Source organism: Tupaia chinensis, unplaced genomic scaffold (assembly GCF_000334495.1).
Source record: "Tupaia chinensis unplaced genomic scaffold, TupChi_1.0 Scaffold000161_1, whole genome shotgun sequence".
Lineage (NCBI taxonomy): Eukaryota > Metazoa > Chordata > Mammalia > Scandentia > Tupaiidae > Tupaia > Tupaia belangeri.
Window position 1 is genome coordinate 300,207 of NW_006159632.1, and position 14,040 is coordinate 314,246.

Consider the following 14,040-nt stretch of genomic DNA (forward strand, 5'->3'; position numbering starts at 1 on the left):
TGCTGGGGCAGTGGACACAGGCAGGAGGACAGGCCCTGAGCACCAGCCTGCCAGGAAGTCGGCCAAGCCCTTCAGCCAGGGTCTCAGTGGGGGTCTTGACCACTGCAGACCACAGCCACTCACCAGGAGAGGCCATGGACGCACCTCTTTAGGGATGAACTTCCTTACAAACCACATCCATGGTTTTTCCATACCGGAAATGGCCTTTTCATTCTCTATGGCCAACTCCACGCACAGGGGCCCTCACCTCCTTTGCCCACAGTGTGTTGATTGCTAAGTACGTGATTCTATTTTTCCTCCTTTGAAAATGATCACATGCTCCATGTTGTGTCAGAACTGACGGCAATAATTTTCACTGTGCAGTGGATTGGACAGAGCTCTGAATGGGCAGACGTCTGGGGCCGGGCAGTGACGGGAAGTTGGGCAGGAGAGGTGCTGCCCCTCTTCCTTCTAGGGCTCCACCAACGGTGATGTCGACTTGGAGCCTGCCCTGGTGGCTGTGGTCTCAGGGAATCTGACTAAAGGGAGTAGCAACAGGGAGATGTAGAGACCACGAGGAGGACCTAACTCAAGGTCCACTTCGGGCTCTGTTCTTTTCTCTCCCAAACTCACCCCCAGGTCAGCAACATGCTGAATTGTACAGGGAGCTTAATCTCCCTTTATCCTGAACCAGACTTGCAAGGACATAGCATTTAGAAGCAGGAGCTTTATGGTATCTGAAGTGTTGCCAGTAATTGTTGCTGGCCAGAGTCTGAGGTCGGTGACCTGAGAGGCAGAGGCTAGAGAGGAGGGTGTTTATTTCTGCAGCCAGGCCACAGGGAGGCAGCCGGCCTGCACCAGCGCCCTCTCCAGAAGCTCGGCGAGTACCCAGTGCTCAGAGGTGCACCAGAAGGACAAGCAGGCGCAAGCTGCCTTTCAGTCAGGCCGAGCCCATCGCTTCCGGAGCAGTCGCCCTGGTTCCCGCTCCACCTCCAGAGCTCGGGCTCTGGACTTGCCAAAGTGCACTGGCCGCAGTGACTGGCTGTGTCTCCGCCTGTACAAGTCGGAGCCCTGTTCGTCCCCTCCCTCCTGGACTTCTGTGGCAGTCCTGAAATCGTCTTTTCACTTCCGTTGCCTCCACTCTGCCCATTCCCCACCAATCACAGCTGCCGGAGCCGTGCTAGGAGGCGACCCGGCCTTCCCACCGCCCTCTTCAGCAGTGATAGTATGACCATGGTTGGTGATGGCCACGGGCCCACGGCTGAAAGAAAAGCTGAGCTGAGGGTCTGTTCCCCAGCCCAGTGGTCGAGGCACCAAGTTTGGGCGCAGTGGGGAAGGAGGCACAGGCGCCTGGTCCGGCAGGACCCCTGCCCGGTCTCCCTCCAGGCAGCGGCCAGAGGCCGGGGGCTGCTGACAGTCCTGCAGGCACCTCGGCACGGCGTCCCGACCCTCCTCACCACAGGAGCAGGCCAGTGCCGTCTGGGCACACGTGACCCCTCAAGCCCACCAGCCGTCAGGCTCTCGCATGCATGCCAGTCCCCGTCCCGACCGGGCATCGGGTCTCTGAGCAGGGTGTCGCCGCCGCCCCACGGAGCCGGCTCAACAAAAGGGAAGTGTCCAGGGTGACCAGATTTTGGACCTGAGCACCTGGTCTCACTGTGGGACCGTTCACAGAGGATCCAGCCCAGAGCTCAGACCTCGCTGTGACTACCCTGCTATTTCTCCTGTTTTTAATGCCACGAATATTAACTTTTTGTAGGCCCCAAACGAGCTATAACAGACAGATAACCATGTAGGTGCAGTTGTAATTCAGCCTTAATCGGGGGTTCAGTTCCAACTGTGGCCTCAGGCTTCATGGTGCGTGGGGCGTGCGACTCTGGAGACCCTCAGAGACACACCTGTTATCACCTGATCCTCACTAGGGGGCCCAGTGCTCCTGGGCACAGCCGCGGGTGGACTCATTCTCCCTCCCACACCTCCCCTCGCCCTCCAGCTTTCAGAGTAGTAACGCTTCCTACAGCACCGAAATGTCCTCGAGGCCACAGTAAGGGGCTGTGCTAGGTCTTGAGCTCACCGACGTCCCCAGCTACGCTATTCCCAGACCAGGTCCTCCTCTCCCGCTGGCTCCGTGTCTGGGCCAGGGTGTTTGGGAGGAGGGACATCGAAGAAGTTTACTTTAAAATGCAGTTTCTATAGATGACACTTCTCTAAATATGCACAGCATTTCAGCAAGGCTGCTGTTCATGTGAGATTTCAAAAGCTGAACATGAGCGAACAATGAATCTTCAGTAGTGTCCCTCAGTTATAACACACCCAGCATGCATGTACATATCAGGTAGCAGAGAGAATGAGATGCCCATATCCATGTCTAATCACATGTACACACATGTATCACGGAGCAGGTAGAGTTACATGCTCATATACATGTCTAATCACGTGTACACACATTATCCATCATGTATCATCTATGCATCATGTTTATATCTATGCTAATTATGTGCACACACATATCAGGTATCATGTAGAATGACACATTTATATCCATGTCTAATCACATGCATACACACACGAATCATGGAACAGGCAGAGTTACATGCGTACATACCTGTCTAATCACGTGTACACACATGTATCATGTAGCAGGTAGAGTTATATGTTTATATCCATGTCTAATCATCTGTACACATTCACATATCACATAGGAGGTAGAGTTAGGTGCTTATATCCATGTCTAATCACGCGTACACACACGTATCGCAGAGCAGGTAGATCACATGTTTATATCCACATCTAATCACATGTATGCACACACGTATCACAGAGCAGGTAGATTACATGTGTATATCCATGTCCAATAACATGTACACACATATCACGGGGCAGGTAAATTACATGTGTATATCCATGTCTAATCACGTATATGCGCACATATCATATAGCAGGTAGATTACATGTTCGTATCCATGTCTAATCACACACACATATCACAGAGCAGGTAGATTACATGTTTACACCCACGTCTAATCCCCTGCATACGTATCATGGAGCGGTACAATGCAGTGCCTCTCCCTAGGCCTAACCTCTGCACCCATGAGACCACATGGCTGGTGGCACTGCGGGGCCACACACTCATTGCTGCTCAACAAAGAGCGAGTCACAGCTCGTTCTACGAAGGCACCACTTTGCCGCAATGTTGTTCGCTGAGAACAACCTCCACACTCACTTTCCCTATGCCTGGCTAGTTTGGGAGAAAAGGAGCTAGTATCTTTTTATTAGCATTTTGAGCAACAGCCCTGCCTGGCCCCAGACACCCGCCACACTTGGGCTGGAGCGTGGCGACCGTGGGGTGTGCACGGCCCCGACTTTACCGCCACACAAGCACAGACCTTCGCCATTCTTGGAGAGGCTTTGTCATAATCTGAGCTTATAACAAAGAAGACAGAAAAGCCTTCGGAAGTCACAGGCAGAAAGCACAAGCTCTTCTAGGCAGGGAGACCGAGCCGCCATTGACGCTCGAGCTCAGCTCTCCAGGATGGAGCCGTTCTCGGCAGTCGGCGGAGTGGACACACACCCGCAGGCATGCTCAGAGGGCATGCACGCACATACCTATCTCCGGTAGGGGCTCCAAACCAATCCCATGGGCGAGGGCTGTGCTGTCAGACGGACTGTCCTTGTGGAGAGAAGCCAGGTGCCATGTCGCCAGGACAGCTGAAAACGAAGCAGAGGAGGCAGGTGAAGACGCCTAAAATACAGCTGAACACCAGGCAGGGTCCTGGGGTCACTGCCGTGTGAGACAGGATTTTAAATAAGTGATAAGTTAATAAATGGAGACTTGTCCACGCACTTTCCAAATGCCCTTTATTAAGAGATGCTTTTACTATAACACACTCCCCTGCAGGAGAGTGGCCACAGCAGTTCCCAGAGCACGCTGAGCTTGGGTGGACACTCCAAGCCCCCCGCACTGTGGTCTGTCACGTGGTCACGTGCGCGCAGTCTGAACCTCCGACAGTCGGGACTGTTTTACGAGCCCCCATCTAGACATGCACATGTGCACAGTACACATATGAGGTGCTGCAGTTGGAAGGTCTGTCTCCCAATCCCATGCTGAAACCATACGGCCCTCGTAATAGGATTGAGGGGCGGGACTGCGCCCCCTGGGGGGGTTAACACCAGCCTCAGGTGAGTCTGCCCCTCCCTGCCCCCTGCCTCTCACCACAGTGATGAGGCTTCTGCCAGATGCCAGGGCTGACCTTGGCCTCCCCAGCCCTGACCACAGGCCAGTCCTTTACATCCGTGACAGATGGCAGGCCACACAGTGCTGTCGCTGGCACAGGCCGAACCAGGCTAAGGCCAAGTGTATTTACCTCGAAGTGTCGCAGCAAGTGCTTTAAGACCCACTCGCACTATGGAAGCACTTCGTTACTTCAGGACAGCCAGTACTCACACTTGACACTCACATTCCACCAGTGCCACAAGCAGATAGCACAACGCAGGTCCGGGCTTCACATACGGGAAGGCCTGGTCCTGCCTGGGAGCCCCGTCCTATCAGAGGGGCAATTCTGGGCAGGGCCCACAGGGCAGGGAGGGCAGCCTGACTCCACGACAGATCTCTGAGTCAGTCTGAATGTCCGTGGGGGACAGTGGCAGCCAGACCAGGGAGGGCAGGAACCCGGCGGGGGGCAGGGCACCCTCACAGACGGAGGTGAGTATGAGTGGGCTGACGTCCCAAGGGCAGCACGCCGGCGCCACACAACGCCAAGACCCCTTCCAAGACCCTGTACCGCCACCCCTGTCTTCATGGCCCATCCTAAGGCAGGACACAGAGCCTTACCTCTCCAGGGGCCAGGGACACGGAGGCCCGGGCTTGCCCAGGACCTGGAGTGGCTGTGCAGGCTGAGGACCGTGATGCTGGTCCTGAGGAGGAGCCCCTGCCGTCAGAGGGCAGCATGGGCCCTGCCACCAGGGCTTGGCGGGCTGCGAGCACCAGCAGCCGCGCCCCTCCCACTTCCAGCTGCACAAACTGAGGACAGGCCAGAGACAGGCTGAGACTGGGTCACCATTTTCTGTTACAGTTTCTCTCACGGGGTGCAAGTGCTTGCTGGGGGGTGGTGAGGAGTCACCCCCTATAACGCGCCCCTGTGGTGTGGGGCTGGGGCGACAATGCAGTGAGGAGCGAGGAGGGTCCGGTCTGTGCAGACAGGGAGGGACAGCGACACTGAGCCCTGAGGAGAGTCGGGTGGGCAGGGGGCTCGGCACCCAGCAGGCCTCTCTCCTGTGACCCACAGGGACATGGCCTCTGCAGGAGAAGTCGGGGCAGCTCGGGACTCTAGTGGGGTGTGAAGTGGAGACTGCAGCACCACCACCCCCTTTAAGCCCTGAAATGAAGCTGCTCAGAGAACGACTGTTCAGTCCAGTTTCTCATGAAGAGGACAGTCTTTTGGTTGATCTCAAATTGCCGGGCCCTCGGGAAAGAGGAGAGGTTTCCATGTTGTCAGTGCTTTTCCAACCGAGAGACCGTATGCTTGTTACAACTCCCTGATCCCCTGCAACTCTTCTGTCTTTCGAGAAGATGGATTGCTTAAAGAGAAGTCCTGCTGCAAATTCCCTAAAGGGAGCCGATTGCTAGACAGCAGCTGAGCAAAGACGCACAGAAAGACGCCAGTGCAGGACAGACGGACGCAGGGCAGCACCGACAGGAGCTTGGCCACCCCACGCCCGTCCATGCAGCACTGCGGAGCAGCTGGGGCCTGCGCAGGCACCGTGTGTCAGGATGAGCTGTCGCTGGACGTCAGGCAGGGACACGAATGAAACCTCCATGAGGAACCTAGTCGGGTAAACGGGCAAGACAAGCTAGAGAGAAGCCGGCTGAGTGCAGGGTGATAAAAGGAACCTTCCACAGAAATATGCACCTCGACGGGACTGCAGGGCCCAGCAGCTCGGCCCTGGAGAGCTGCAAGCTCATTTCACACCTGTCTCTGGAGATGGGGCCAGTTCTCTGGAGAATGCAGACGGCTGGCCCGGGGTGTCAGTCCTGAGATGGGGAAGTTGGGTCTAAAACACCGTGCACCAAAAGACCCTGATCGGCGGCCCGCGGGATGAGGCAGGGTCGCGGCGTGGGTGGGGAGGCCTGCGGGACGGGGCAGGACCAGCACACCCGGCGGCACCAACGAGAGAACGAAAAAGCTGTCCTTTCTGAGAGCCAGGATAGGCCACGTGCAGCAGGCTCCCTCGTGTGACAGACACCCTCGTCATCCCCTAGTTAGGTCACACTGTTTCTCAAAAGTGAGTGCCATACATGATTTAATCCTAACACCAGTGAAAGAAATCCAAACGAAACAGAATTGGCACAGGCTGCATTAACAATGATTATCGATAAAGTGTGAGTGAAAGTGGACTACTGGGGACAGGACTGTAAGCCCGTGTTCCAGTGCTGTGCGCACGGACAGTCCACTCAGTCACCAATCTGCCTCACACCTGCCTCTGGACTGAGACCCCTCCTCAGACCACTCCAAGGACACAGTGCAAACTCGGAAGACCGACTGCTCAGGAAAACGTCTCCTGCAGCCTCGCTTAGGACAGAGAAAGGTAGAAATGATGTGTGTGTCCAACACAGGAGCATTTAAGAAAACGCTGGTGTATTAATTGCACAATGTACTAAGTAGCCATTAAAGTAACTAAAACGTAGCAATATGAAGAGACTTCAGAAAGTCTGCAAGGGGCCGCAGCTGGCATGGTGGTTAAGGTTCTGGGCTCCCACATGGCATTCGAGTACCAGATCTGGGGGCTTGAAAATCACTCTGAGTACACCTAAATGCTCAGAATACCAACGGGAGAATGGAGGAGAGGAGACCGTGGTGTGGCCCTCTCCCTGGGGGCTGATTTCTCACTTACCCTCTCTCTGTCTCTCTTCAGTGAGTATATGTGCCCTATGGCAAAAACAAACAAAATCTTTGTGGAAAATGAAAGTATGTGTTTATTTTGGTGCCAAAATTTGAAATCTATGCGTAATTGTTTCATAATACACAATTATTATACACATGTTCATGAACTTTTTCAAAACCCTCTTTATGAAGATTTATAATGAACATGAAACATAAAATTACATGCTCTGATTATAAATAGGTATAAAATATGTACATAAATAAATAATAACAGGGTGATCAGGAAACGGAAATTGTCTAGGACAATTATTGTGAATGCATTAGCAATTACACTCCCATTCTAATAGAGTCCTGAAACACACTCGCTGAAACAGCATGTAGACAAAGCTGCATCGGACACGGGGGGCTGCGTACCACGGGGTCGCGGTGTCGAGCACCCACGGTCTGACTCCGCTGCACCCTTAACTAGGCACGTGCCACACAGAGGGTAAAGCCGATTTCTTACAATGGCCCAGGAAACAGCTACGACAGTAACAGGAAGCTGTGCTGCAGGACGTACGTGGCTGCAGATCCACCACGTCGGCTGCTCCGTGAGTCAGCCCATCCCTTGCAGGGCTCTCCGCGGAGCCCTCTGTTCTGGTTGGACAGGAAGAAGAAACAGGCTCATTTCTGGCTGGCTGCTTCTGGTGTGTGAGGATGAGAGCGAGCTGGCCTGCTCCTCTGCACACCCCAAGTCGTCTCCCAGTGACTTCCCAGCCCCAGTGTCCCGTCTTTTCCACATGAGACCAGGGAGAAGGGGAAGGCCCCACCTCCTGGGTCAGTGGTTCTCCGAAGCAGAGGGACATCTGTTCATAACCCTCCCAAGTGCCTGGAGAGTCACGGGCCGCATCCCTGAACCTCCCCTGTACGTGTCGGCCCACGCACACTCCAGGTCCTGGGGAAGGCCGGCCTTCCTCACCCACCCCTCCTCCCAGCCCTGGTGAGTGGGGACAGGCATGGCCCAAAGGAATGCAGAAGAGACCCTCGTGTGTGCAGACATGCTCAAAGATTGTCTAGGACAATTATTGTGAATGCATTAGCAATTACACTCCCATTCTAATAGAGTCCTGAAACACACTCGCTGAAACAGCATGTAGACAAAGCTGCATCGGACACGGGGGGCTGCGTACCACGGGGTCGCGGTGTCGAGCACCCACGGTCTGACTCCGCTGCACCCTTAACTAGGCACGTGCCACACAGAGGGTAAAGCCGATTTCTTACAATGGCCCAGGAAACAGCTACGACAGTAACAGGAAGCTGTGCTGCAGGACGTACGTGGCTGCAGATCCACCACGTCGGCTGCTCCGTGAGTCAGCCCATCCCTTGCAGGGCTCTCCGCGGAGCCCTCTGTTCTGGTTGGACAGGAAGAAGAAACAGGCTCATTTCTGGCTGGCTGCTTCTGGTGTGTGAGGATGAGAGCGAGCTGGCCTGCTCCTCTGCACACCCCAAGTCGTCTCCCAGTGACTTCCCAGCCCCAGTGTCCCGTCTTTTCCACATGAGACCAGGGAGAAGGGGAAGGCCCCACCTCCTGGGTCAGTGGTTCTCCGAAGCAGAGGGACATCTGTTCATAACCCTCCCAAGTGCCTGGAGAGTCACGGGCCGCATCCCTGAACCTCCCCTGTACGTGTCGGCCCACGCACACTCCAGGTCCTGGGGAAGGCCGGCCTTCCTCACCCACCCCTCCTCCCAGCCCTGGTGAGTGGGGACAGGCATGGCCCAAAGGAATGCAGAAGAGACCCTCGTGTGTGCAGACATGCTCAAAGACGTTCCCGCGACATGCAGCACTGTGCACCCTCCTGCCCTCTCGTTGTGACCTACAAAGGTGGGCACACACAGCTGCAAGGTTCACCTCCCCACCTCCTCTGCCCAGGGCCTCTGGGAGGTCTGGCCACGCTGAAGCCCTCGGAGCAGACCACATGGCGGGTGCTGCATCCCCCAACCCGCCAAGGCCCCTGCTGTCCCGCCTCCTTGGAGAAGGTCACGGGCTCCAGGCTCCCTACGTCTGACCATTCAAGCTGAACTCCAAGGGCATGGGCAGCAGGTGGGACGGCCCTGGCCATCTCGTCTCACCACCCTCCCTTCCCTGGACGAAGCCGTGTGGGAACAGCGTGAGTGGGGCTCCCACGGCCCATCCCCTCCCTTCACAGCTGCTTGCTCAGAGAAGCCCCTGCCCAGAGCGGTTTTCCTTTTCTCCCCTGTGTGGCATTCCCCTCCTCCCAGGATAAGCCCCGAATGGCTGCCTACCTTCCCTGTGACAGGTTTGCTAGGGTTGGCCCTGAAAAAACAAAGAAAATCAGAATTTTTTTTCTTAATAACCTAGGGACCAGTAGGTGGGATAGTGGTTAAGGCACTGGATTCCACATGGCCAACCATGGATCAAATCCTGGACATGGTGGCTTGAAATTCACCTCAGCTGTGTGTGTGTGTGTGTGTCCAAAATCCCAGGAAGAGACCCTCGTGTGTGCAGACATGCTCAAAGACGTTCCCGCGACATGCAGCACTGTGCACCCAGGAAAGAATGGAGAAGGGACTGTGGCATGGCCATCCCCCAGGTGAGGGGTGATTTCTCACTTTCTCTCTCTCTCTCCCCCACCTCTCCATTTCTCTCTCTCCCCCTGGCCTCCTCTCTCTTGGCCCAGTGAGTGTACACGGCTTATGGGAAAACAAACAAACAAAAATCCCTGATCCCACTTATGACCATGAAAGTTGTGGTGCGAGATAACCCATATCCACTCTTCAAAGCCCTAGGAGTGTACCAGGTACCCAGGGGCCTGGACAGCAGGCGTACCCAGGGGACTGTGGAGGAGAATTTTGTATGCTGCCATGATGCTCAGTGAGTGAGTGTAAAATGAATATATTAATTAATTTTAAAAATAAATAAAACAAAGTTCTGAAAAGCGGGCAGAGCAAGAAACCCAAGCAGCTGGGCGCCACCCTGAGGACCAGAGTCCAGAGTCCAGCAACCCTGGAAGAGCAGGCTGTTCGAGTTCTCGGAGACGGCACACCAGGCCACGAGATGCCACGGCTAAGAACGCAAAACGGCCATGGATGTCGGCAAGAACAGGTGCAAGTTGCACTCTCCCACACTGCTGGGGGACGCTCGCACACACACCGCTGGGGGAGACTCACACACACCACTGGGGGAGACTCGCACACACACCACTGGGGGAGACTCGCACACACACCGCTGGGGGAGACTCGCACACACACCGCTGGGGGACGCTCGCACACACACCACTGGGGGACACTCACACACACACCGCTGGGGGACGCTCGGGGGCTCGCACCCACACCGCTGGGGGACGCTCGCACACACACCGCTGGGGGACGCTCACACACACACCACTGGGGGACGCTCACACACACCACTGGGGGACGCTCGCACACACACCATTGGGGGATGCTTGCACACACACCGCTGGGGAGACTCGCACACACACCGCTGGGGGACGCTCGCACACACACCGCTGGGGGGCGCTCACACACACACCGCTGGGGGACGCTCGCACACACACCGCTGGGGGAGACTCGCACACACACCGCTGGGGGAGACTCGCACACACACCGCTGGGGGAGACTCGCACACACACCGCTGGGGGAGACTCGCACACACACCGCTGGGGGAGACTCGCACACACACCGCTGGGGGAGACTCGCACACACACCGCTGGGGGAGACTCGCACACACACCGCTGGGGGAGACTCGCACACACACCGCTGGGGGAGACTCGCACACACACCGCTGGGGGAGACTCGCACACACACCGCTGGGGGAGACTCGCACACACACCGCTGGGGGAGACTCGCACACACACCGCTGGGGGAGACTCGCACACACACCGCTGGGGGAGACTCGCACACACACCGCTGGGGGAGACTCGCACACACACCGCTGGGGGAGACTCGCACACACACCGCTGGGGGAGACTCGCACACACACCGCTGGGGGAGACTCGCACACACACCGCTGGGGGAGACTCGCACACACACCGCTGGGGGAGACTCGCACACACACCGCTGGGGGAGACTCGCACACACACCGCTGGGGGAGACTCGCACACACACCGCTGGGGGAGACTCGCACACACACCGCTGGGGGAGACTCGCACACACACCGCTGGGGGAGACTCGCACACACACCGCTGGGGGAGACTCGCACACACACCGCTGGGGGAGACTCGCACACACACCGCTGGGGGAGACTCGCACACACACCGCTGGGGGAGACTCGCACACACACCGCTGGGGGAGACTCGCACACACACCGCTGGGGGAGACTCGCACACACACCGCTGGGGGAGACTCGCACACACACCGCTGGGGGAGACTCGCACACACACCGCTGGGGGAGACTCGCACACACACCGCTGGGGGAGACTCGCACACACACCGCTGGGGGAGACTCGCACACACACCGCTGGGGGAGACTCGCACACACACCGCTGGGGGAGACTCGCACACACACCGCTGGGGGAGACTCGCACACACACCGCTGGGGGAGACTCGCACACACACCGCTGGGGGAGACTCGCACACACACCGCTGGGGGAGACTCGCACACACACCGCTGGGGGAGACTCGCACACACACCGCTGGGGGAGACTCGCACACACACCGCTGGGGGAGACTCGCACACACACCGCTGGGGGAGACTCGCACACACACTGCTGGGGGATGCTCGCACACCTCTGGCAGGAGTGCATTAGGCTCTAACACTTGAGGAGATGCAGTGCGGTCGTCACGGCACACACATGCGTGGCTGAGCAGTCACTAGTCACCGGGAGAGTTGTGGAGTATCTGTCTGTGCTTTTCTATGTGAACACGCAGCACAGCTCTCCTGACAACCCAGTACACGCCCAGTCAGTACTCAGAGAGGCGGGACCCGAGCTTGCTCACCAGCCCCCAGGCAAGCGCTCCCGTGTGCCCGCTGCCCACAGGGGTGGCGAAGCAGACCCAGCTCCACCCTCAGCAGCGCGAAGCCCAGCTGCGCAAAGGGACGCACCCGTATGGACTGCAAAACAGGCTGCACGGAAGGGGCCAGAAATCCTCACTCATCACATGACTGTCTTTATGGAACTCTGGAAAAAGGGGATGTAGTCTGTGGGCCAGAAAGCAGGCCGTGGCTATCGGGCTGTGGTGGGGTGGAGCGTGTGTGACCTGGCCAGGATGGGGTGAGGGGCTGTGTGACAGGGAAGCACCTGGCTCCGGTGCTCAGAGCCTGGAGGGTAGATCTAACTCCCCACTATCCGCTGAGGACGGCTGTCACTGTATGTGTGTTCCACCTCAGAACACGCAGTCAGAGTAAAGCCTGGCCTCTCACTCCTCTGCAATACCAGAGCTGGTCTTCTAGATCTAAAATTCTATTTTTTTAAAGCATTTTGATAATGAGTATTATTTTAGGAATACACAGAACCATTCGTGTTTTGCATCTGTTTTAAATACCCTCAGACTGTAAGAAGGAGGCTGCACACTGGGGGAACAGGCTGGCCACACGCCGTTCCCTGCTGGGGCTACGATGGGCACCAGGCCATCACACCGCCTTTGGCATGAGTGTGTCTTTTTACTTAAACAGTTTTAAAATGTAGTGACTTACCATTTTTAAATTAAAATACTCCCATCCGTGTATTAGAATTAGGTGTGTGAGCCCCTCCACTGCCTCCCACCCAGACCTGTGCCCAGTCTTCCTTACTGTCCATGCCACACTCAAGTTTTCTTCTTTTCTTTCTTTCCTTTTTCTTTTCTTTCTTTCTTTTTTTTTTTTTTTTCCTTGAGTGATTTTTGCTACAGGGGGTGTGAGTTTGCTAGAGACAGACAGACAGAAAGTGAGAAATCGCCCCCTGGGGATATGGCCACTCCACAGTCCCTTCTCTTCCATTTTCCGCTCTGGATTTAGGTGTGCATATCCAGTGTGAGTTTCACACTCTGGGTTCTGGACTTAAACAGCAGTCAGTCATGTGGGAGCCCGCGCCCTAACCAGCACACCACCTGCCGGCCAGGTGGGGACCCACGCCCTAACCACCACACCACCTGCTGGCTTCTCTCCTTTTATTTCTTAAGTAATGGCCCCTTTCATTTCAGAATAAGCTTTTGGAATAAAGACCTGAATACTGGAGGAAAATTAATCAAATTTATGACTCCTTTATATTAACTAAGCATGACTTCTGATGCTCTCACCAGTTTTATCCAGAAAGGTCATAAAAAAAAAAAAAAAAAAAAAAAAAAAAAAAGAGCTGGGCTTACAGGAATCAGGCCTTTCCAGGAGGCCAGGACCTGCAAAGAAACACCCCGTGCTAGCAAGCGAGGACGAGGACCGGGACGGCTCAGGGAGTTCCTGACACAACAAAGAGACCATTCAGCACTGGGAGGCAGGGAGCGCAGTGTGTAAGAATTTAAAGAGAAGGGAATCTGGCTCCTTATTTCACGCTACCTTTCCCTTTTAAGGCATTAGAATTTCTTCCTAACTTCGGGGAAAGTTGGCTTCAGACTCACAGTCACAGAGGTGGTGCAGCCTCCCTGAAGGCCCAGCACCCTCGTCCCTGCTGACAGGCCTGGGGGCTTCTCAGGGGACCGCAGCTCAGGACGGAGCCGGTCAGGATGCAGACGGGAGGGGTAGAGGCAGGCAGCAATGGCCTCAGAGAGGTCAATGTCCCTTCGGTTTCTCAGTGCTATATAATGGAGTATGGCATTTCCCCCGACCCCTTATCTGTAGAACCACCTGGTTTTGCTCCAAATAAGACCCACATCGTCTTCCTAATGAGCACGACTGGAGGAAGGGTGCCCAACATGGGTAATTGGGATTCTTTTCTCTTTTTAAGGTTGTTTATTTCTAGGCGCACACACACACCCACAGCAGGAAGGGTCTGGTCCTCGACAGCCTCCCAGCAAGCCAGGACACTGGCACGGTCTGCGTGTGCAGAGTGACGTGGGTCCTGCACGGCTCTGGCATTGCCCAGGGCGCCGAGCCCGGCCTCCGCACCATGGTAGGGCCTGTGTTACTCTAGAACGTGAGGCCTCAGGGTGTTTAAGGTCCATGCCTCACGGAGAAATGCAAAGTTCTAGCACTGGTCTCCAATACTCCTTCACACTCCAAGTGCGTCTTCTAACATGTTTCATATTTAAAATTGAAGCTTAAGAAATGTAG

At 55.9% G+C, this 14,040-nt stretch overlaps 1 protein-coding gene across 1 annotated transcript in view; it reads right to left on the bottom strand.

Annotated features, from left to right (window-relative positions):
* The window catches only part of CHRM3 (cholinergic receptor muscarinic 3), a 340,570-nt gene that overhangs the window by 171,109 nt on the left and 155,421 nt on the right, over window positions 1-14,040 (bottom strand). Inside the window, exon 3 of the mRNA XM_006145948.3 lies at window positions 3,586-3,687. The gene's annotated coding sequence lies outside the window, so the exon portion shown is untranslated. The remainder of the gene's footprint in view (window positions 1-3,585; window positions 3,688-14,040) is intronic.